At 39.3% G+C, this 24,522-nt stretch overlaps 1 protein-coding gene across 1 annotated transcript in view; it reads right to left on the reverse strand.

Moving 5' to 3' along the window:
- The window catches only part of sav (scaffold protein salvador), a 1,023,444-nt gene that overhangs the window by 156,051 nt on the left and 842,871 nt on the right, over positions 1–24,522 (reverse strand). Inside the window, exon 17 of the mRNA XM_071685935.1 lies at positions 11,677–11,747. The gene's annotated coding sequence lies outside the window, so the exon portion shown is untranslated. The remainder of the gene's footprint in view (positions 1–11,676; positions 11,748–24,522) is intronic.

A 24,522-nucleotide genomic window follows, 5' to 3' on the forward strand; every position in this document is an offset into this window, starting at 1 on the left:
TTACTAAGTTTCTTTTGGTGAGCTTAAAGAAGGACAGATTCAGAGGTTAGATTTGGGTTCTTCTAGGTTTGAATCTATTTATCCATGAAATCCAAAAGCCAACCTTTGTTTATTTACATTGCTTTGGCTACTTGGTCTCGATGAACGCCACATTTTCCTTCATCTTACAGCATACTCATTCAAGTCTGCCACATCACAATCAGTTATTAATCCATGAAATGTTCAAGTCTGCCATATTACAATCAGTTATTAATCCATGAAATGTTCATTTGATATATCCAAATATTTATATAAATACTAAGGTTATTATTATTGATTATGAGCATTATTACTGGTTGTATTTGGGAAGGTGCACAAACGTTAGGATAGTGATGAACAGATGAGACAGGGAAAGAAGTCCTGTGAGGTTGTATGGAGCGGAGCAAACGGAGTCTGAATAATGGAGGATGTGGAAGAGTAGGAGAGTGAGATTAGAGTAGAGGAGAATTTGCGGGAGTGGTATAGCAGTGGTGTATATGCAGACTGGTTGGTTAAAAAGGGGGCTTCATAGCACAGGTGTATGTGTGGAATAGTGAGTGGAAATGGTGTGGTTTAGCAGCACTCTATGTTTAGAATGGTAGACGGGGTTGGCAAGAGTGGATACGGGGTGTAGGTATAACTGGCTGACAGAGGTGTAAACTAGGTGGTAGCTGAAGGCGTGAAGAGGGTTATGATGACATACTGCTAGCCTTGCTAATGACCACTAACACGGAAGCCCGTGATAAGGGGGAACAAAGAGCCATCCTCGTAAGGTGTCGCGCCTCGCTGCTCGTGTCGCAGCTGTGGTGTCTGACTGAGGAGACAGGTACAATATGGTCTACCATTACAGTGAGGATCTCAAGCGACGAAGTGTTCACCAAGTAATACTATGACTTCATAAAACTTAAGTGAACGCCCAAGGTTCATCACGTGTCTGAGCTGAAGATTATCTGAAATGTTCACTAATGGTAAAGATGGTCAAATGTTCACTAATGGTAAAGATGATAAAATGTTCACGAAAGATAAAGATTGTCAAATGTTCATGAACAGTAAAGATTGTCAAATGTTCATGAATGGTAAAGACTGTCACATGTTCACGAATGGTAAAGATGGAAAATAATATCTAAAGAGAAAAGCAATAAGTTCTGATCGATTAAAGTAAGTCGCCCTCTAACAAAGACAGCTTCACTTATCCCTCCACAAACACATCTTCAGTACATCCTTAATAAACCTAAGTTCACTTCACTCTTGACAAAGGCATTTTCACTACATCCTCAACACCTCTACCTTGGACTCAGCTCTTAAGGGTTAGGTCAAAATCCAGGGTTGTGGACTGTTGGAAAGAAAACCAATGAAATTAAGAATTACAATAAGAAACTGTGCAAAACCATTATCTTATCCCTCCCATAGAAGAAAAGGTCATCGAAAATTCCGCCAGAAACAGACCAGCCATACCATTAACATTCGCTTTTCCCCTTGAAATGCTCGGCCAAACAAACAAGTGTAATGACTGTAGCTGCCTGAGCAGCAAAGAAAGCGAATGTCTCTGAAATCATTCTCTACCACATAAGAATGGCAGGGAAGAAATCAGGAGTTATGGGGATGAAATATTAATGATGTCGATTCGTTTAAGAAGTGCTAGAGACATCAATAGTGACATGATGGCTTTAAGAGCGTCGAAGTTAGCTTTTCTAGAGACTCTCAGCGTCCATACTGCGACGAGCAAGATTGATCTTGGAGCAGGTTTACGAATTTATGAACTTCAATCCCAGTGGTTGTCGGTTAAGCTGAATGCCAAATAACTAAATACCTTTATGTGACCCAGTTCACAGTATGAGAGAATCTTATGACGCATAGACTGTTGAGTAACAAAGCCTTAACTATGGTTGAGTTTCAAACACAAATCAGACGACAGAAACAGGAGCCACCGTCCTGGAGGAGTTGCAGATTATTACGGTCTTCGTCAAGAGTCACCAAGTCACGTCCTGAGGTTACTGAATGCCATGACTTTCTTTTTCTTTTTTTTTTGGTCAGATCATCCTCTCTGGAACGAATGAAAAACATGCCAACGATCGTTCCGCTGGGCAAGTGTGTGTGTGTGTAGAAAATTCTTCTTTGTTTCGTATCTGCGCATGTAAAATGGCGAGCAGCAGCGATGAATGCTGCGTAAAGTGCATGGATAAATGTACTGATCAGCTGTGGCAGTAAAGTGTCTGTATGAGATGGTGATATGCCTGTTTACAGAACTACAAAGCACTCCAGTAGTCTAGACAGCGGTGACAGTTTAAACAGTAGACAACTGAGACAGTGCTGTTCAGACAACAGATCACAGTGTATCGGTTTAGAGAGTAGACAGTGGGATGGCAATACAGAGAGGAGATAGTGCTACAATTATCTAGACATCAGACCTTGGTCCACAACATAAGACAACATACAGCACTGTGAGCAGCAAATGACAACAATACTATTGACTGACGAACGCACAACAATACTTTTGACTGACGAACGCAGCACGCAGTATCAAAGACCGCAGCGAAATAGTTTTACAAGACATTAGGAAAACAGTTTCGAGAAGACCGCTGCACAACATTCTCACACAAAACCACATCGCACCAGTTTGGACAACCCTCCCACGGCAGTCTCACGTCTCAGCCACCTAAATCCTGAGGTTAATCATGTGTGGCCGAGTAAGCGGCCACTTCGTTAAGTCCGCTCTATCATTACTTTCTATCTTCATTTGCCTCTTTTTTTTCTATGATCTTAATTACAATGATTTTTCTCACAGTGTCATGGAAATTGGCCAAGATATAAAAGTTGATACGCGCATGACGAGACAATAATCTCTCTTAGGGACAGCGTAATGAGACGACGAGTTTGGTGTCCATTACGACGGTGGGTAATCTAGATTCAAAGGCTTTACCTACTGCTGATACAAAGTCTTTAGCTACTTATAACTCAACTTAAATCTTTTGATTAATCGAACAAAAACGCATCACACAGAGATTAACGGTACAAATGGCAAGTTCAATGAATTGCACAGTCATCATTTTCTCCAAATATTCTGGCATTTCTCACAAAACTAATGGCATTCCTGTTCCTCATGCAAAACTAATGGTCATGAGCGGCCTACTTCCCTGCGCAGCAGAGACGACCTGCGAGTTCGGTGACAGAGTGAGAACACTGTTACTCGACGACCTCCCAGCCGGGTAGTATGTTAAACATTAAGCTTCTAAATCAGAAGCTTTCGTTCTAAATACTCATATACAGCATCAAGAAGCTGTATTCTGGAATTAGTGAGATTAACTGTCTCAGAAATGACCACAAACCTTTTGACAAAGAGGAAATTTTCAAGTCTTCAGGGACCAGCAACATCTTGAAATCTAGGAACATGATGTTTCCAGCTGGAAGTAAAAGAGAAATTCGACAGACGCAAAAGTTTCAGCCTTCAACACCTGCCTTCCGGACCGCCACAAGAGTCGGGGCAAAAAGCAGAAAGAAAACAAACCCTCATCCTTCCCCTTCATTAGCCGGCTCCGCCCTCCTACTTACCGACCTTTTAGCGGAGACAGAAGTATCGTTTTAACGAGCATGTTCCATCCAGAGGTGTAGGAGCAGCCTCGCTGTGACAAGATGTAAGAAATAAATGGCGTCGAGAAGAAATGAGTTCACAAAATGAATTATGGTGCCGTCGTCTTTTGAGGGCTATTAGCGTCGCCTAAGGAGAGGGGAGCAAGGAAGTCATGTGCTGGGCCTTCCCTAGTCTTGCCTGAGAGAACATCAGCATTAGTGCTGTTATGAATGACCCCCAGGAAGATGATAAGCGGCAATAATCCCTCTTAAGTCTCATAATGAGAGGCATCTTAGGCGGGACAATCTTTTCTACAGCGAGAGGAAAGCGGATCGTGTGTGAAGCGTTACTTTCAGACGATGCAAAGCAGAGATAAGCTGAGAAGCAGGAGAGACGTACCTGACCGTCGTGTTGGCTGCGATGGATGAACTGTCAAGCGTTACCTAGTGGTTCGGTCGAGTTAATGAAGCTAAAAGTGTTTCGAACCGTGAGATGACGCGCGCTGGCCAGTCCTGTGCCCCACGACACGGACCTCATGAACCACGATGGGAGTGAGGAGGAAATGGTGGCGTCGAGTCCGTGTCAACCGTGTGGCGCACGGGATTACTAATTTGCCATCTGAGATACAAGCGCTTCGCTCCACTATGACGCAGTTTCGTGATCCGTGTCTTTTTCACTTTGCTCTGAGCAACACAGGTTTCCTTTATCGTGAAAAAAGGAAAATTTGTGGTGTCAGTATTGAAATCCATTAGAATATCCTATTTCCAAATAAAGGCACGCATGAGGCCCATTCACCAATAACTAAGCCAAGAAAACACACGAAAACAGAAAAAAATCAAAATAACCAGCACACACAGCCAGCATCAGGGTGAACCATGGAGTGAGGATGTTGATTAATAGTAGCACACGCCCGAAGCGGGTGGGGGTTTGCCCAGGCCGGGCTACAGGCGAAGCTGACGGCGTCATGTGTCTCACGCGAGTACAAAGAAATCCCATCATCATCTAAATTCAGTTTTCTTGTCGAGATGACCTGCCCGGTTGCGTCACAGAGACTCTTCTAAGAAATGGATGTTCTCCTAATAACTCTCTGCTCACAGCCTCCAAGTCTGGATAAGAAAATCCTGAAAGACGAAACCAAATATGCTCACGAGTTACATTATGCATGTTAAATGCACACTTTGGACGGTCATTTTGTGTTTTTTTTCATGGGTGATAAACATGCTTACAGAGCCTGAAGGTATCTAACATCCAGGTCACACAACATATCTTGCGAGACGATGGATCTCGTCAGACAAAAGAGGAGCGAAGTTTGGAAACAGAGGCAGTAGAAGGTGTACCGTACGAAGGGACAACCTTGGGAAAGGGCAAGAAGGGATGCTATAAGGGGAGAGTCTGGAAGATGCAAGTCAGGGATGAGGGAAGGTAAATTTGGAGGGGTGACGCGGGAGGATGATGGCGAGCACTTCCCACTCTCGGTCAGGAGGTACAGACAACCAGGGGCCCCCCCCCTCCAGAACACCTTGCTGCTTTGAAACGTTCCTCTCCGCCTAAGTTAATAATCGTTAACCAGGATTATATACTTTACGGAGATAACAGCAAGAAGGACAAGTTCTTGTTACGGGTAATGGCTAGGAAGGATTAGCTCTTCCGTCTCAAGCTATAGCTAGGAGGGACCACTTCTGCTTCCCAGACATTATAAGGAACAATGCTTCCCTCTCAGAAATCAGGTACAAAGAAACAACTCATCTCTCTCAAGTACTAGTCAGTTTGAACCAGTTCTATCTCTCAGGCAACTGTTAGGAGAAAGTAATTCTACCTTATACATTACTCATGAGGGATCAGTTTTCTCTCGAATAATAGCACGAGTGGATCACTTCTCATCGACACAAGATCTGGGAGAGACGAGCCCTTCCTTGGACACTTCTTGGTAAGGTCATTCTCTTTCACCTTGGCGCAGCTGGTGAGAACAAGAGAGAATTTCTCGTCTTATCAACATTCAGAAGGGACCAATTTTCCCCGGATAGGTGTCACCGCTGGGTAGGAACTAATTTCACACCGACACGATAACATAACAAGAATCTGAGCTAGAGGGACTCCAGCCAGCAGCAGGGTAAAGGTCACCAGAGGTCCTTTTCTTTTAAACTTTCGCTCCACCTGCACATCTCGCTTGGCACTGTCTTCCCTACGGATTCCCTCGAGGGTAATGTGGGTTACGTGATCAAGGCTGTGGCCAGTGGGTCAGTAGGTGGGTTACAGCAGCTTTTCGTTCATAAGCACACCTGCACCATCACCAGTGTTATCACCTCGTTACACACTTAGCTCTAGTTTGTATAGTGTGTTGGGTGTGGCAGCAGTGGAAGCATCAGCAGTCAGCCCTGCTAGCATGTTTAATCCTACAATGGAACAATGTGAATCTTGCTGCTTTATGAAACAAAGTGTAGGATCGTAACAGCTACTCGTCCCTCCTTTATCTTAATATCGTTACTTTGTCGATTCTCCTCTTCCCATGCCGTTTATACACCTTCCTCTATGTAATCTTCGCATTTCGTCCCTATTTAGTTTTATGTTTTACTTCCTAACTCCTCTTTTTCACACTATCCCATGTAACCCCGTTCTTCCATTGTACGCCCTTCTGCTTTGTTCCAACATTTCCATCTATCTTAAAGTAGGAATACGAGTTACTATCACTGTTTGCCATTTGGTAACTTCGTCACATACCATCTGGTCTTGTGTCTTTCCCAGGTACTTCTCTGTTCAGCCTTCTTTGTTTCTTTCTCTCACATCCTTCCAGTCTCTCGTTCTCCATTGCTACCTTCTCATTCATCTCCCTAGCTTCCCATACATTCGCTCAGTATACCCTGACATTTTTTCCATCCCATATGACAACACATCAGATGCGACAAGGTTCCCGCTCTCGTGTACAACTTTATCTCATCATAAATTCTGGCAAACCTCTTATAACACTAAAAGACACAGACCAGAGGGAGAGGATGGTCAGGTCTAGGAAAGACAGACCGGAGGGAGAGGATGGTCAGGTTGACTGGTTATTTGGTCTTTAGGCCTATCAACTTTCACCGTCATCCAGGCCGTCATCATCAAGTTATGACCGCCAATAGAAGTTCCTGAACACAGTCTTCAAGCGTTCAGGACAATTCTGAGATCATACACACCCTCGTATCATATGTGGCCCTTAAGACAGTGAGGGAGTGAAGAGGAGAGGATATTAGGGAGGGAAAGAGGACAGAGGAGGAGGAGGAGGAGAAGAGAAAAAGCACACGAGGGTAGGGGGCGGAAAAGATGAGGATAAAGACGGCGAAGGAACGAGTCTGGCAACAGTCAGACTGCCAGAGAATGAGTCAGCCAGCCATCTAACAAACGAGCCAGCCAGCCAGCAAACTAAATATCTAGTCAGTAAACAACCTAGCCAGCCAACGAACAATCCAGCCACTCGGAAAATGTGCCAGCTAGCCAGACAAACAAACCAACGAGCCAGCAAACGAGTCAGCCAGTCAGCGAAAGAGACAGCCAGCAAATGAACCAACCAGCCAGACAAGAAACAAGCCAGCCAGTCAGCAAATAAGCCAACAAGGCAGTAAACAAACCATCCAATGAACGGAGTAACCAGTATGCCATCGAGCGAACCAGCCAGCCAGCAAACAAGTCAGGCATGGAGGGGACGGACTAGAAAGTAAGAGCAAAGTACAGGCAGTGGAAAGGTTGCGATGGGGCGGGAAAATTGCAGAATATGACGGGTCCGGCGGGCTGGCAGGTGGAGGGAAGTGGCAAATTGCCTGGGAGATAATTACTACTGTAGCCCAGGGCAGCGGCGGACCACGCCCGCCTAGATAATATCACACCAACTTGTGGGAAGGATGCTAGCGCCTGGCGGGGGAGGGAAGGGAGTACACGTACGTGTGTATGTCAAAGCAGAGAACCAAGAGGAGGGGCTGGTGAAATGGTGATACTGAGAGAATATAAGAGAAAGGGGAACACAGAGATAAAAAGAGGAGAAAGAAAAGAATGAGAACAGGAGAAAGAGAATGGGAAAGAGGGAGGAGAGAGTTAAAGATAAAGAGTGAAAGAGAATGAGAAGGAAAGAAAGAATGAGTAAGAGAGAAAGAAAAGGGAAGTGAGAGAGAGAGAGAGAGAGAGAGAGAGAGAGAGAGAGAGAGAGAGAGAGAGAGAGAGAGAGAGAGAGAGAGAGAGAGAGAGAGATTCCCTGTTTATCACCTGGGCGGGGAACTGCCGTACAGAGAAACAGGCGAGGGTATCAGTAAGTCACGGGCATTACAGGATAATGATGCCACGACAACTTCCTGTGCAGCCGGCACACATCACTTGGCCCAAAGGGTGGGATAACTGGGCCATTTCCGGCCCATTGGAGGGGGGGAACCATCACACGACACTCGTACATCAGGGAGCTGAGACAGCATTAGAAACATCAGAGGGAAGATGATATTCCGAGGGGAACGAGATAGTAGCAGAAAGCAGGGAGAGATAGCATTAGAGAACAGGGGAATAGGATGAGAGAACAGGGAGATAGCTGAGGCCAAAAGAGATGATCATCAAAGAACAAACAGACACCTTAACAATCAACTTGATAACATAAGAGAGTACATCTAGCATGAGATACGAAGATGACAGCACAAGGAGAGCAAGATGGCGATATAGAGGAATATAGATGTCGTCAGGCAAGGCTGAAACCACTAAAAATAGCATCAGTGAATGAGAGGATGGCGTGCAGAGCCAAGATGCTGGAGCACAAAGAAAGTCAATACTAATATATATCAGACAAGATAGCAAGCAAGTGAACTTGATTCCATTATAACAGTTTAAGGATATCAACTTGCTAGTAAGGACATAACTTGAAATCCTCCAGCGAAAGTTTTATAAGGGAAACAATTTTCGTCTAGGAATACAAAAGAAAAAGCAAGATTACCAGTTCAGTAAAAAGCCTGGGATGAAAAATACAAAATGGCAAAAGAATATAATGCCAAAGCCCTACAACCAAAAACTCGTGACAGAAGACAGAATATGAAGACCCATGAGGAGGTAGGTACGCAGGGAGGGTAAAATTGCAGGAGGACGTTATCATAAGAGGAGGAGGAGGAGGAAGATATGATAAGTTGTGGCTAACGAAAGAACGCCACCACACGAAAAATGAACGCCACAACAAAATAAAACCACCACAACACGAAAACAGAACAGCACCACAAGATAGCAGTACGGCTCTAAAATTTAAAAAAAAAAAAAAAAAATTAAAAAAAAAAAAATAAAAAAAAATATTAAAAAAAAAAATAAAAAAAAAAAAAAGTATAAAAAAATTTAAAAATATTAGAAAAAAAATTAAAATAAAAAAAAAAAAATTTTTAAAAAAAAATAAAACAAAAAAAAAAAAAAAAAAAAAAATTAAAAAAAATAAATTTTAATAATAATAAAAATAATAAATAATTTTAAAATTTAAAAAATAAAAAAAAAATAATTTAATTTTAAAAAAAAATTAAAAAATTTAAAAAATTTAATAAAAAAAATAAAAATTTAAAAAAAATTAAAAATAATTAAATAATAAATTTTAAAAATAAAAAAATTAATAATAATAAAAAAAAAAATAATAAAAAATAATAAAAAAAATTTAATAAATAAAAAAAAATCAAAAAATATATAAAAATAATTAAAAAATTTTAAAAAATAATATAAATCAAAATAAAATTAAAAAATATAAAAATAAAAATTTTATTAATTTTAAATAAAAAATTTTAAAAAAAATAAAATAATAATATAATTAATAATTAAAAAAAATAATATAAAATATAAAATAATATTTAATAATAATAATAAAAAATTAAAAAATTTAAAAAATTATAAAAAAATAATAAAATAATAAAAATTAAAAATTATAAAATATAAAATAAAATTTTATAAAATAAATAAAAAAATTTAAATAATAAAAAAAAATAATAAAATAAAAATAAAATAATTAAATAATAAAAAATAATATAAAAAATTTTAATAAATAATAAAAATAAAAATATAATTTTCAAAAAAATAAAATAATATAAATAAATATAAAAAAAATTTTTAATTCATAAAAAAATAAAAAATTTTAAAAAAAAAAATTTAATATAAAATAAATAAAAAATATAAATTTTAAAAAATAATAAATAATTAAATAAAATATAAAATAAAATAATATAAAAAAAAAAATAATTAAAAAATATAATAAAAATAAAATAAAAAAAATAAAAAAAAAATAATAAAAAATAATAAAATAAAAAAAAAATAATATAATAATAAAAAAATTTAAAAAATATAAAAATAAAAAAATATATAATAAAAAATTTTATAAAAAAAATTAAAAATTCTAAAAAAAATTTTTTTAAAAAAAAAAAATAAATAAAAAAAAAAAATAATTAATAAAAATAAATAATAAAAAAATAAAAATATAAAATAAAAATCAAAATATCTTTATAAAAAATAAAAATTATAATCTTTAAAAAATAAATAATAAATTTAAAAAATATTTAAAATAAATAAAATAAAAAAATATTAAAAATTAAAATAAAATTATAATTATAATAATTCAATTAAAAAAAATAATTAAAAAATTATTAAAATTTAAAAAATTTAAAATAAAAATAAATATAATACAAATAAATAAAATAATAAAAAAAATAATAATAAAAAAAAAAAATATAAAAAAAAAAAATACCCCTTTAAATACAAAAATTTAAAATAAAAAATTAAAAATAAAAAAAAAATTAAAAAAATCAATTTTTAAAATAAAATTTAAAAATAAAAAATTATAAAAAATAATTAAAATTTAAAATAAAAAAAATAAAAAATTAAAAAATTTAATAAAAAAAAAAAATATAAATTATATAAATAAATAATATATAAAAAAAAAATAAAAAAAATAAAATTTAAAAATTTATAAAATTAAAAAATATAAATAAATAAAATAATTTAAAAATAATTTAATAATAAAATAAAAAAAAAATAATAATAACTAATAATCACAATGCTAATCATCATCATCGTCATCATATAATTATAATAACTGATAATCAATATTAACCATCATCATCATCATCATACTACTACTACTACTACTAATAATAATAATAATAATTAGTAATAATCATAATATTAATCATCATAACACTAATAATAACTACAGTAATAATCATAATACTGATCATAATACTTCAACTACTACTACTACTTATAACAGTAATAATCATAATATTAATCATCATAATAATATCAATAATAATAATAATGACAATTACTATTACCATTACCAGAAATAATACATACGATTCAATAATGACGCATCGATAAACATATAAATAAAAGCATAATGTAATCAGCAATCATGCTTCCCATGATCTATCATCCCTTTCACTATCCGGGATAGCACGGACAGCTGAGTGTTCTGCTCATGTCCACACACACACACACACACACACACAACTTGCATCACAAGACTGTATGTGGTTAGGTAAGGGGTGAACGTTCACTTTCGGTGAGGTCGTAACATTGTCAATGTACGATAATGAATGTAATTTCGTCATAGAACTTCTCACTCGAAAGTACCCCTTCGTTTTGCTTCTATTAATATGGCACGCAGTCATGAAACTGCAGGAACCCCCATTTTGCTGGGTTATATATGAATTACGGCTATAACCTATTCCAAACAACCTCAAGGGAGGATATACAGCTGGGTTAGCTTTGAGCCTACTGCTCGACCAAGGACTCTAACCTGGGCGGGCTTGTGTGTGACGCATGGTCAACAGGTTGATCACGGGGTGCACAATAAATATGCCAGTGTCTCCGGCACAAATCAGTCATGGTGCGCGAAAGCAAAACAAGACATGGAAGCCTACACATTCGTACAACCATCCGGTTTCATCTTTCTAGTTTTCATAAACTGGGATACAGCTTGAAGAGGTCATTTGTTGCAAGTGGTTTGTCTCCAGCTACTTTGTTTGCAAGTGAACGCAAACTCCCGTTTTCTCTATTACAACAATATCTATTGCCATCACATCTATTCTCATGAGTTACATGAGAGGAAACCTTTAATAACTTACTTTGAGAAGCACCATCAGGGAGCTTGCTGGTATAGTCCGTGAGTCGGGACCTCTCGAGACGGGATTCACTCCTGCAATCGGACAAGCATGCATCAGTAATTTTCAGAGAAGCCACGACAGCAGTAGTATTAGTTCAGCCTAACCATACGGGAGAAACTTTAGACGATAAAACATATATTCTTTTTAATGTTAGCTGAGACGGATATATATATATATATATATATATATATATATATATATATATATATATATATATATATACACTAGCCTGATCCAGGAACCCAGTTTATCGACCGACCCCCAAGGGTGGATGCACAGCTGGATTGTCAACTGCCGCAACCAGGATTCGAACCTATGCTCTCGACCCTGGGCGGCCCTTGAATGCGTCACGGTCAGGAACGCTAACCATTATACCATGGCACTCCTTCTTACTCTATCTTAAATAAATCAATCACGATCAACTTTATATTTGTAAATTTTTCTAATAACACCAGTACTCGTTTCCCATTTAAATTGAAAAATGAAATTTACTATAAATTTCTATCTACTTTGAACATCCTTTTGTTATCCTCTTCCTGGAAATTGAGGTTTCAAGGGTTACCTGAGCAATATGCCTAGTGTCTTTTGTTTCTTACACTCATGAAAAATAATATCTAACCACTACCCTAGTTGTTTTTCACATAATTCTCTACTCTCTATTGCTCTTAACGAGTCTACAACCTTTGGATAACTGTCATCACCTTGATATTTACGATAGCTTCGAACACGTATACATTGGCTAGCAGTCTCAGTCATTTCAAAGAAGTAAAAGGACGCTGTAAACTGAAAAACTGTACGCTCACCATGAATATAACTTCATAATAGGTCCTAAAAGGTCAGCGCCTACTGCACACTGTAGCTGTGCACAGAGGAAAGGAGTTAAGTTCTTACGATACGGACTAAGCGCATCAAAATTACCGATCAACGCGCCGTGGTGCCACAATCAATGGGCAGCGGTGCAGAGCTGTGTTGGAATGACTTGGAAGTCATTTCCGATGTGTTGACGTATGCAGCAGCACTCAGCTCTTCGTTATATAGAAATATTGATCGACACATTTATAATTCAAAATTCTCTCACCTAACTACGTGCTCATGAGAATCTGGTAAATAGTCATTTTCCAGCTGTGCAAGACGTTTTTAACATAATTAACTTGTCCCGGTAGTCCATAAAAATCAGGCTCAAGAAAACCTTCGAAAACTAGCAGCAGACGTAACAGTCTGCGTTCATTACTGGCACAGGGCGACGAACTGCTGGGTCAAGTTCATGGAAAACGTTTTCAATTTTTTTTTCTTTGCAAACTTTTACTTTCCCGTTCGGCTGCACTTTCCTGTCTCCTAGTCTTTTCACCAACTTCCCTAAATTTCCAGCTAACATTTCCCTTTTCAGTAAACATTTCAACAAATTCGGACTTAATGTCGAGGTGTGGACCTCTTAATTACATAAAAATATGAAAATCTATGCAAAAAAGTTTCTTAGTAAAAGATTCACTCTGCGGTGCCATGCGTCTGCGAAATATAATTCTTTTGCAACTGTGGAATACTGTATGGAGAATAAAAAAATATTTCAAGGGTTTTCTTTTTTCCGTCCTACGACATAGTGTAGGTGTTTCTGTGGTGTGGTTTGCATTAATTACAACTAGTTCACTGGCTAGGGTTTGATCCTAAGCGCAGGCAGACGGCGCACAGTTCATCTACTTATTCATCCCTTCTCTGATTTGCATATAAATGGATACCAAATTCGACTGGCGGAAAGCCCTACAGTTATGACAAGTTTAGCAAGACGAAAGGTAGTAACTCGGCTCGAGTTAATCCATGATGCTTTATTTTCTTGTTAGTCATTACAGAATAGAAGGAAAAATATATTCATAAACATTCACATGAAGACGATGAAAAGATCTCTGAATGCACACGGCAGCAAATTTACTGTACTGAGGAAAAGAAACAAAAAATAATACTTTTAAAACCGTATTAAAATAAGTAAGTGTAGATATGATGAAGACATTAGGTTAGGTTTTCATGTGCTTTGACGATTTCTGGATATGCTTCAAATGCTTTACAATAACGCTTCGTTTTCCTTGATCTTCACAGCCCTCCCCACTTTTGACATTTAGAATTCGCGGAATAAGAAGATAACAACCCAAACACGACACAGAAACATTTTTGTAATCAATTACATTATACTATCACTATACAGAAATATCATATTCTACGGTTGGATTCGTTGTGTAGCTACACGACATCTTTACGTCAACCACAATGATGGAAGCAAATCCTTGAGAAAAAAAATGTGAAAATATATAAAAATACAGACGCCTTATGAGCTGTTTTGTACTTTATATTTTACTGAAGGCTGACGACCTGACTTTCCGTCAAAAGCAAATCATAACGTTGTATTATGAACATGAACCTTTCAACACTTCTTTCAAGAAATAATGAAGTAAATGTCCCGCACGTGACACTTGTCAATATTGCTTTACTACATACTTTCGACATCTGATGAAATTACCTTAATGGAAATCCTGGGAAAACCACATTTTCCTATTCTCAAAGAACACTGATTACTTGACACGACACACAACACGCCTGTGATGTACTAAATGTAATGTGGTAACCGCATCTGTTGTTGACTTCCTAATGAAGGACCGTTCGGAATCAAACGAAATATTCTAGAATGTCTATTACACAAACAGTTTTTGCTCGATAATGCAGATGCTGATGGGCGAAGTTTATAAAACCTCTTATTCATTTCGCAATAACAGTAAAGTTTTCCCGAAACGGAAAAAAATACATGATTTAACTAGGCAATGAACACTTGATCTGACCAAGCGATGAATAAAAAGAGTTATCTCTTACGTACTTAACAGGAAAAGCGGTTCACTCATTACGAAGCTTCGACTCAGCCAAGTGGTTCACAATGAGGTCGGATATCACCTTTGAATACACGAAGCTTCGGCTCTGCCAAGTGATACACAGTGAGGCAGAATATCACCTTTAAAAATATCATAAACGCAATTGGCTGTCTGACGACGAACTCAGAAACGATCTAAATTACTCCAAAGAGCTACTGTTGAAAGACGCCTAAAGACTACGGCAACACAAGGAGCTGAAAGACACAATGGTAGATGACTCGAATCTTATGGAACTGGCAACTTCTACTCGCTAGTAACCATGTATAAAACCTACATATCAACGTCCGTGAATGGCTGAAATGATTTTTATCAACATAAATAAAAGAAATAAGATTGATAACTTGCAAGAACTCACTGGCGATGATTTATTTTTTTTTTACCAGACCACCCAGTCGTCAGCCAATCAGGCCTCCTGTTCTCTCTTTCTCATGTAAATCTCATGCAAGTCATTACCAGGTAAACTGGCCCAGCACTCCTAGTACGGTTTAGGTTGACATTTGAAATGTGATGCCAACGCAAACGTTCAGTTCGTAACACTAGGGGAAAACCTGCGCACACATTCGCACTTTACATTTACGTTCAGCTAATACTTCCGCAATTAACCCATAATAAGAACTGGCTTTATTGCGTTAATCAAGGTTAAGTACTGACTTTATCCGATATTCAGACGAAAGATAATCACTGTTTATATTTTGAATGATTACCATAAACGAAAGACTCGTTGTCATTAGCATAATCTTATAAAACACTGCTTAACATTCTGTTGTGGCCAGACCCAGGAACACGTCAGTCGAACACGGACTCACTCGACAGACATCTAAAACCTTCATCATAAAGATGTTTATTAGCCGCGGAAGTAGGCCGCAAGTGTTTATTTACACCATGGCTTTAATCGCTATGCCCAGACACGACTCTGCGTTGAAAAACCTATAATCAGGATTTCAAACCTCACAGTTTCTTATGATTAACAAAAACATTTTCCGTCTATATCATACTTTCCTTTTTCTTTCTAGTGAACATCTGCTAAACCAACATCACTAGTGTTCGCCAGCCTGCTGGACCGAAGGCAAAGAATCCCACTCGTGCAGCACATACCTACCTTCCCTCAAAACCCTATCTAGTTTGGGAGGTAAGTGGTGTGCTGGCAACCGCATATGACAATATGTCGGAGCTGCGGTCGCCTCAGTGTAAACAACATGATACTGACACATTCTTCAGCCCTCTAAGCGTTGAAATTGCAACCCAACTGACTACTTCAGCGACTCGGTAAGAATTTCTTCGAGGGTGAGAGGGGAGATCGCCTGCCCGACGTCCGTCACCACAATTACATTGTACCAACCAGTGCTGTACAGATACAAGAACTGTCCTACATCTACTGCTGTGGACCTCATAAACAATTACACTGTACCAACCAGTGCTGTACAGATACAAGAACTGTCCTACATCTACTGCTGTGGACCTCATAAACACAGATACAAGAACTGTCCTACATCTACTGCTGTGGACCTCATAAACAATCCAGGAACAAGTGCACAACTAAGCAAGCAAACAGCACAGTTTTCCCATAGTTATGTGTATGTCAACTACTACATTACTGTAATAAAACCAACGTGAAAATATGAATCACTTTATGTTCACCAGTAAATGCATAATAGTTTCAACAGTGTTACAGCAGTTCAACAAGTACGTAACTTTACATCACTTCATGTTCAACATTAACTATGTAATGTATGTCAACACAAACCTACCGCATCTTAGCCAATGTCAACTAATCTACACCATGTATAAACCATAACATTTGCTCTGTAAAACCAAAACTTTCGGTACTATGTAGTGGACTTCGCTCTTGTGCTCATCCAAAGCGAATAAGTATCCATCCCCACCTTGATCTTCAGTTCTTTTAACTGGTAAGTATTATGATCCCCAATTATGTAATTCCTCAACTGTATAATTTCAGCTGAATGGCTACCTGAATCAATAAAGCATTCTTTTTCATTAATTAATTTATGTGCTCCCATTGGTGACACGGAGAGAGAGAGAGAGAGAGAGAGAGAGAGAGAGAGAGAGAGAGAGAGAGAGAGAGAGAGAGAGAGGTCTCGGGAAAGGAGCAGGTGGTAGTGCACACTGTCAGCATGAGAACCGCACCTGCCTGTCCAGATTATCGACTATTAACAAGAATAAAGAACTCTAATTCTTCGTTATCATCAAAAGGAATGTGGAGCTACACAGACGTAAAGTGGAAGAAATGTGCATGAAGGCCTCCTCCACATTATAACTTGTTATTCAGCTGAGAGAGGAAAAGAGAGAGAAAATGGAGAATTAGAAACTCCGGGAAAATTAGCTTCGTTACCATCACGACGGATACCTCAAGGTGTCGCTGGACCACGGAAAGTCCACACAATCAAAACATACTGGTAACACTTTAACACAGCGATTATACACTAGTGACGCTGTAACATAGCGCGAATATACAAGCAACGCTTTAACACAGCGCGAATATACTGGCGACGCTTTAACGAACCGCGAGTATACTGTCAATGTTGTGGTATACCGCATTTTAGACACTTTCCTCTGAGCTGCTTTAGATGAAATTAAAAAGTATACAGTGTTGGTACTGTGGCTGGCGATGGGTAAGTGAGAGTAGTCATGAGATCCGGTGTGAGGGGGTAGGGGCAGCTGCTGGTGTCTACACCAACGACGTTATCTAGTTATCTAGTAATCTGCTTTGAAACATCTCAAGAGAGAAGAGGCTTCCAATATTTCAAGACACTGCCAGAACATTATATCATCTGATGAAACCACTTAAAGGATCAGGTTCTGAATGACTGGATACAAATTAGGTATTTTTTTTTTCCGTAGGCCTCAAAAGTGCAGGTCAAAGATGACTTTTACGCAGTGGTTATGTGTTTACACGTTCTGGTCAATACAGACAGCCGCTTTCTGATGTTAGCTGAGACGGCCCGGCCAGCTGAGGCCCTAATCAAGGCCATCCTATTAACGATATACTATATATATATATATATATATATATATATATATATATATATATATATATATATATAAGGCTGAGCCAGGTATCCATTTACCCTTGGGGTGGATGAACAGCTGGGTTGACTGCGGACCAACCACCGCACTCAGGATTCGAACCAATGTGCTCGACCCTGAGCGGCCCATGAACGCATCACTGTTAGGAGCGCTAATCGCTACACCACTAGAGTATTTAGGTCACTGAAATGTTTAGGAAGTTTTCAAAATTTATTACATGTATCTGTATATCATTTGTCTGGCCTTCTAACCAAAATTTGCTACTAGATCCGAGATGTGTCGTCAGAGAAGTTCAGGAAAATTGTGAAACAGCATAATATGTAAAACCCTAAGAAGATACATTTTTGAAGCATAGAGTAATAGTATGGGGAGAAGTATACAACTATCCATAAACAGTATGTATTCCTTATACAACAACCCATCAACAGTATGTATTCCTTATACAACAACCCATCAACAGTATGTATTTCTTATACAGCAACCCATCAACAGTATGTATTCCTTATACAACAACCCATCAACAGTATGTATTCCTTATACAACAACCCATCAACAGTATGTATTCCTTATACAACAACCCATCAACAGTATGTATTCCTTATACAACAACCCATCAACAGTATGTATCCCATATACAACAACCCATCAACAGAATGTATTCTTTATACAACAACCCATCAACAGTATGTATTCCTTATACAACAACCCATCAACAGTATGTATCCCATATACAACAACCCATCAACAGTATGTATTCCTTATACAACAACCCATCAACAACTGTTTATGTATTCCTTACATAACGGCCCACAAACATTATGCAATCCTTATATTACTGCCCATCAAAAGTATGTATTCCTTACGTAATCACCCATTAGAATGTTGCAAATCTAAGATTTATATTTCCATTACCCTACTAATTACTGCCCAATTAACACTTGAACCACAAGGTAACCGTCATTCAGATTCATGTCCAGTCGACTGCCAGTTGCCCATTTACCCCACCGTTCCAGTCGGCGGTGAAAGGCCCAAAGATGACCTACTAGCTTACATCCCCGCCGGACCCAGCTGACCTCACTCGCCCAGCACACGCGTCTGGCTACACACAAGGCATCACGGGGTGTAAAGGGGGGTGTTGGTTGTGGTTGGGGGGGGGAGGGGTAGTAGAGGAGGGGGAAGAGGAGCCAGACTTTGGGTCGACCTTTTAAGATCGATTTCAGTCTGCATTTAAGCTGATTAGCACAGCGACGTTATATCTATCGCAATATTCGTTTCTACTTGCTTTACGTGGTAGATATGATCTGATGTGGATGATCTTGCTGACCAACCGTCATACAAGTGATCAATATTAGAGACGCTACTTAATTAGTGGTCGATGAGTGCTTCATTTACCAATACTGGTTGAGCACCCCTAATTCGAAAACCCTAAAATCCGGAATGTTTCAAAATCCGAAACTTTTTGAGCGGCGTCATGACACAAGTGGAACATTCCACACCTGACCTCACTTGCCCACGTACAGCCTCTCATATGAGCAACTCTTGGGATAATCTGCTCTTGCAGCTGCGTCGCTGTAGCTTATGTGGTTGAGGAGGAACCCTGGCGGCGATTACAGTTACGCTGTTCATCCTATTCGTGACTCTAATGGGGTCCTACTGACAAGTTTCATGTCACGCTTGATTCAGTATGAAATGGTGATGGTGCTCGATTATATTCATAAATCAGTTTAGCAATCATAATCCATCTAAGTATCCATCTACAGGTATCTATAACCATATCTATCCATCCACTAACATGAACATATATCTGTTAGGCTGTCGATTCATTTGTAATTATGTATACGCAGTTTTTCTTTCGTTTTAAGTCTCTTCTTATATATATATATATATATATATATATATATATATATATATATATATATATATATATATATACTCGTGTTTGGATATGGTTTGTGAAAGTTTCAATCGTCGAGATTAATAAAGATGGACCAAACAAGTGCTTGCACTACAGTTGCTTTAGTGCTTCTGTACATACTCAAGATTCGTTTACAGCCAGATACATTATCTGCTGACTTCTTGATAGCCAGAGTATGAGGCCAACATTAAGATCATTTACATGATTGTGTCATTCTCTTTTTAAGTACCCACATAATTCAGTTTCTTTACAAAAAGTCTTCCATGTCCCTTTTTTTTTTTTTCTATCAAAACTTCAGTTAGCCAATGTTACATATCTTTTATTTACCAAAGCTTGAGCAGGTACTTCCGTATGAAAATGTTTACCGAACATAATTCTTCATGTTGAATCTTGAGCGAGATTTCCCTAGGGCAACTCATATACTGAGAGTAAGACTAAAAGTCGTGCTTGGATATACCAAGTCTCCTGGTCCAAGACTATGCTGGTTTTAACCTTGAGAAATATAACGGTTTGTATTACACAACACAAACACCCAGGCATACTTCCTGAAATTTCTACTTCACTTTTTCTCTTTTACGTAACTCTTACTCCCAGAACATGGCTATCTCTCCTCACTGAAAATATGTTAATAGGTTTCTTCCTCATATTTGCCGTCATGTAATTTCTAATGTATGCGCACTGCCAGCCAGCTGGACGGTACCTTTGGCATTGATCGTACAGAGAACAGCTTCCTTACAGTTACTGTGTGTGTGTGTGTGTGTGTGTGTGTCAGCTGCCGGCAGAGCCTTGGTGCCGATTCCAGCACCTGCAGGAAACAACAGACTGGCTCCTTATAGACCTTGGTGCCATCTGGCCAAGGAACCTGGCACGGCGAGGCACAGGTCGTCACTGGCAATAGGGACGAGCAACACTAGAGACGTGGGTCTAAATGAAAGTAGGAAATACACACACACACAAAGTATAATAAAAAAATATAAATATATATATATGGAAGAGGTAGTGGGGTGGGGGCTGTGTGGGGTGACAAAGAGGAAGATAATCCCGTCCTTTACAAAAACAGTGAGTGGAGAGTCACCCACAGGTGCGTTCCCTGTCGTCATTACCCTCACACACTCGGATAATGTACACAACGGAAACATAACAAGAGCTAAACTGCTTGACTTCTCTCGCTATGACTTATCTTCGAGTAAAGAATTACTGGGGAGTGTAAAAACAGTTTGGTCGAATTTCTCCAAAGCCTCAGTGATCATCGGTCACTGGGCACCAGTGTTGACAGAACAGCTGTAAGAAAACTTACTGCATTAAGTGAAGGAGAAAATGAGTATGGCAAGGAGGGAGGGAGTGCTCTGTGGCGGACCTGAGAATGATATTGTATTGAGGGAGTTAGAGCAACAGATCATGCTCAAGTATAATGACTCCCTCCATTACCCCAACAGAGAAATCTTCAAAGTAAAGAAAAAGAAAAGGAAGAGTGTTGTGCGATCGTTAATCCTGGAGACTGTAGACTACCCCTGCTCACACCTGGAGGCTACAAACTAACCATGCTTACACCTGGCGACTACAAACTATCCCTGCTCACTCTTGAAAAAATATGACACCTGTCCGAGGAACCAAGGTAGAGGGCGACGCACATATCCTGGACCAATCATAACACACTGGAGTAATAATATCCATGTTGATCTTCCCTTACCTGCACATCTACTACCCACCCTCACACATCTGAGCACCTTGTTGCTACATGACCGTCCTTGTTGCTACATGACCGTCCATGTTGTAAAAAGACCGTCCTTATTGCAAGATGACCGTCCTTGTCGCAAAACAGTTCCACAAACGTCATTATTCTTGGAGCATATGGCGGCCATGCAGCACAACAGCTGGTCGGAGGAGAGTATTCAAGACGACAGGTAAAGGTTTTGTATGGTAATCGCTCATGTTTGGTGTGGGAGGTTCATTGAGGTCAGCTCTGTACCAGAGTCAACCTGGTGGTCAGTCCTTGTGAAAACGGATCGGGAGACGCGTCAGCCTCGAAACCTCATACCGTTTGATATACATATTACGAAAGTATTCTATCTTAATGACTCTGTCACTTTACAATGGTTGGATCGGTGTCCAGTTTATCACAAACCTGGTGTGATTTCCGTGTTTCTCAGAAATGAACTCAAGTACATGTACCCCATACGAGGGTTCCTGGGTATCAGGGAAAACGCAAGACACAACTGTCGTCTCAAATATGGGCCTCATTTTCTCCAGGCGCCCCTGACTGCACCATCTGGCAACGAGTCTCAGCGGACGCTCGTGGTCTCGGGAGCCAACACCTTCATTAAATGGTTGTGAAGGTCAGGTCGGGTGACTAGTGGCATGCGCGCCGAAGCCTTGACTGTTGGCTAAGCCGAAGCCACTGGTCACTCACCTCACCTTGATGTCAGCACACGCCACCTAGAGCCTTTCACAATTACCAGAGGTTCTCATATCTGCTGTGAATGTAGCACTTTTTTTTTTTTTTTTTCTGATGCAGTGTGAGAGTATTAAGAGGAAGGATTGGTGGGCAGGTGAGGTGGGCAGGGTTGCTATAGAAGCAAGTTTTGTAAGCATGGTTGTCTGAACAATGATGTGTGTGTGTGTGTGTGTGTGTGTGTGTGTGTGTGTGTGTGTGTGTGTGTGTGTGTGTGTGTGTGTGTCTGCAGCTGGTACAAACATCTGTTGAGGGCGGAACAGAAACTGGATCACCAGAAACCCGGAAAGTGCGGCCAGCACCTGCCAACAACAGCCTTCACCTTTCGTAGTGTGCACGTGCCGCCTGCATTTCACTAACACCAGAAAAGAAAGACGAAAATACACACATCTACTGAAGAAACACCACCTTGTGCTCCCTTTTCAGGAGAGTGACTCTGTCAAATAAAGTGGCAGTTAAGACCCTGGAAGAAGTGTAGCCGTAGAGTAAGTAGCTATCATCAGTGATACAGGTGCTGAGGTCTCGTAAATCTTTCGTCTTACTTTCTCATTTGATTTCAGGAGGATCTGATACAAACGAAGAACACGTGTGTGTGTGTGTGTAGCGTCCTTACCACGTGTCACCTGAAGCGAGACAGATTATGAAGACGTTGACACAGTTAATTCATTGTCCTAAGGTATGAGCACTGTGTCATCCCTGCCTTGACCTAAGCTGACAAATAACCGTAAGGAAGTATCAAAAAGGCAAGTCTCTGACAGTCATATATGTACTGTGCTGCAACATTACCGAGGAAAATAAGATACACTACAGTTGCTTTTTAAGACAAAGAACACACACGGTCTCACAGATAAGTTTTTAAGACCGTCTTGAACACACCTGCCCTCTTGCAAGTTCTGAATATCAATGAACGGTAAGAGGAGGCGTTCTATCCGTACCGAAGGTCGAGTGATGGTAACATTCACTGTAGTTATGAACGGGGAGAGCTACATCAGGTTTATGGCATGTAGGGGGTCAGTGTTTTGTGGTCGTGTCTGTGCATGTATATGATCATACAATTAGATATATATAAAGACTTTCCATGTATGTATGATGAAGTATGGAAACGTGCAGGTTGTATTAGTAGTAGTCATAGCAGCAGCGGTATAATGGTAGTAGTAGTAGTAGTAGTAGTACTAGTAAAGGTAATTGTGTTTCTCTACTTTTCCTAAGACGGCATGAACAACTGAATGCCCTAATCAAGGCCATACCATTAACGATATATATGCATTCACCTTATCCTGATCCAAGTACCCAGGTACCTCATTATTCACCATACGGGGGCATGATGAGCTAGCAGCTGCACGTATGATGTGCACCACACGAGGGAGAGTGAAGTACTGTAGTGGTTGAATGTTACGATTCACATAAGTAGTCATATTCTGGTGCTCTTAAATATTCTGGTGAGCCACAGTTACAAGATAGGTCAAGATGGTGAGAACCACAATGTGTCAAGATCCCATGATAAGGGGCATCCCATGTAAATACATACAGAATGGTCGGTAAACACAAAAGCAGGTGTTATGCACACACACACACACACACCAGGAAGTATATATTTCAAGTACCCAGGAATACAATCACTTAAAACCGTATATGAAATGAAGATCGCATTAGGTACAAGGTGTACGCTTATCATCTCAGCGATCTGGAATAACAAACAATCACTAGTGCTTGAAGCACTCCAACGTTTCCTAATCTTATCAATCTAAACATTATTACCATCAATATACATTTACTCCCTGTGTATGATACTTTCCAGAGACTGCCCATCATTTTTTCAAGGTACAGGGACAAACGTCTTCACTATTCATTAGCACTCCAACCTGTTATCAGATGATTACAATATATAACGATCTTGTTGATGAATATACATCTTAAATAATTTTCGTAGTCTTGGCTCTAGCTGCTCTGCATGTCTGCTATGTTTTCAGACTCCTACTGCCTGGATCCGAGGCACGCGACTCGCTGCTTCTTCCCACTTCCCTACACTTTCAACTTTTCATCTGACATGGCTTTCACTCGGGCTTGCGATGATGACAAGTGCCATGTCGATTACCAAACACACGCACAAGAAAAAAGAAACCTTTTCCCACTCTGATTCTTAAAGACTCCCTTGCTTCTCCTGTTCTGCAATGTTGATTTTCTCTCTCTTTTCCACATATACCGAATGCGTTTCTTCTCCTGAGAGCTGGTTGTTTGCAACTGGCTAAGCCAGGCACTGTGTCATATAATTATTGTGTTACCGTCAGTAACTCGAGGTTGAGGTGCTCTGTCGTTTGCTTCTTCCTCTGTACCGCTGAGCCTTGGAGCTCTGATATGACTTTTGGTGTCTTTCCAAACACATATGATATTCACCTTTTAACAAGGCACAGATGCTTTACTTCCTCGCAAACTGTGCATTATCCCACACCCCTCCCATGGTCTAGTCTCGGAAAGAACTCGCTCCA

This window comes from Panulirus ornatus, chromosome 41 (genome assembly GCF_036320965.1).
Source record: "Panulirus ornatus isolate Po-2019 chromosome 41, ASM3632096v1, whole genome shotgun sequence".
Classification (NCBI taxonomy): Eukaryota; Metazoa; Arthropoda; class Malacostraca; order Decapoda; family Palinuridae; genus Panulirus; species Panulirus ornatus.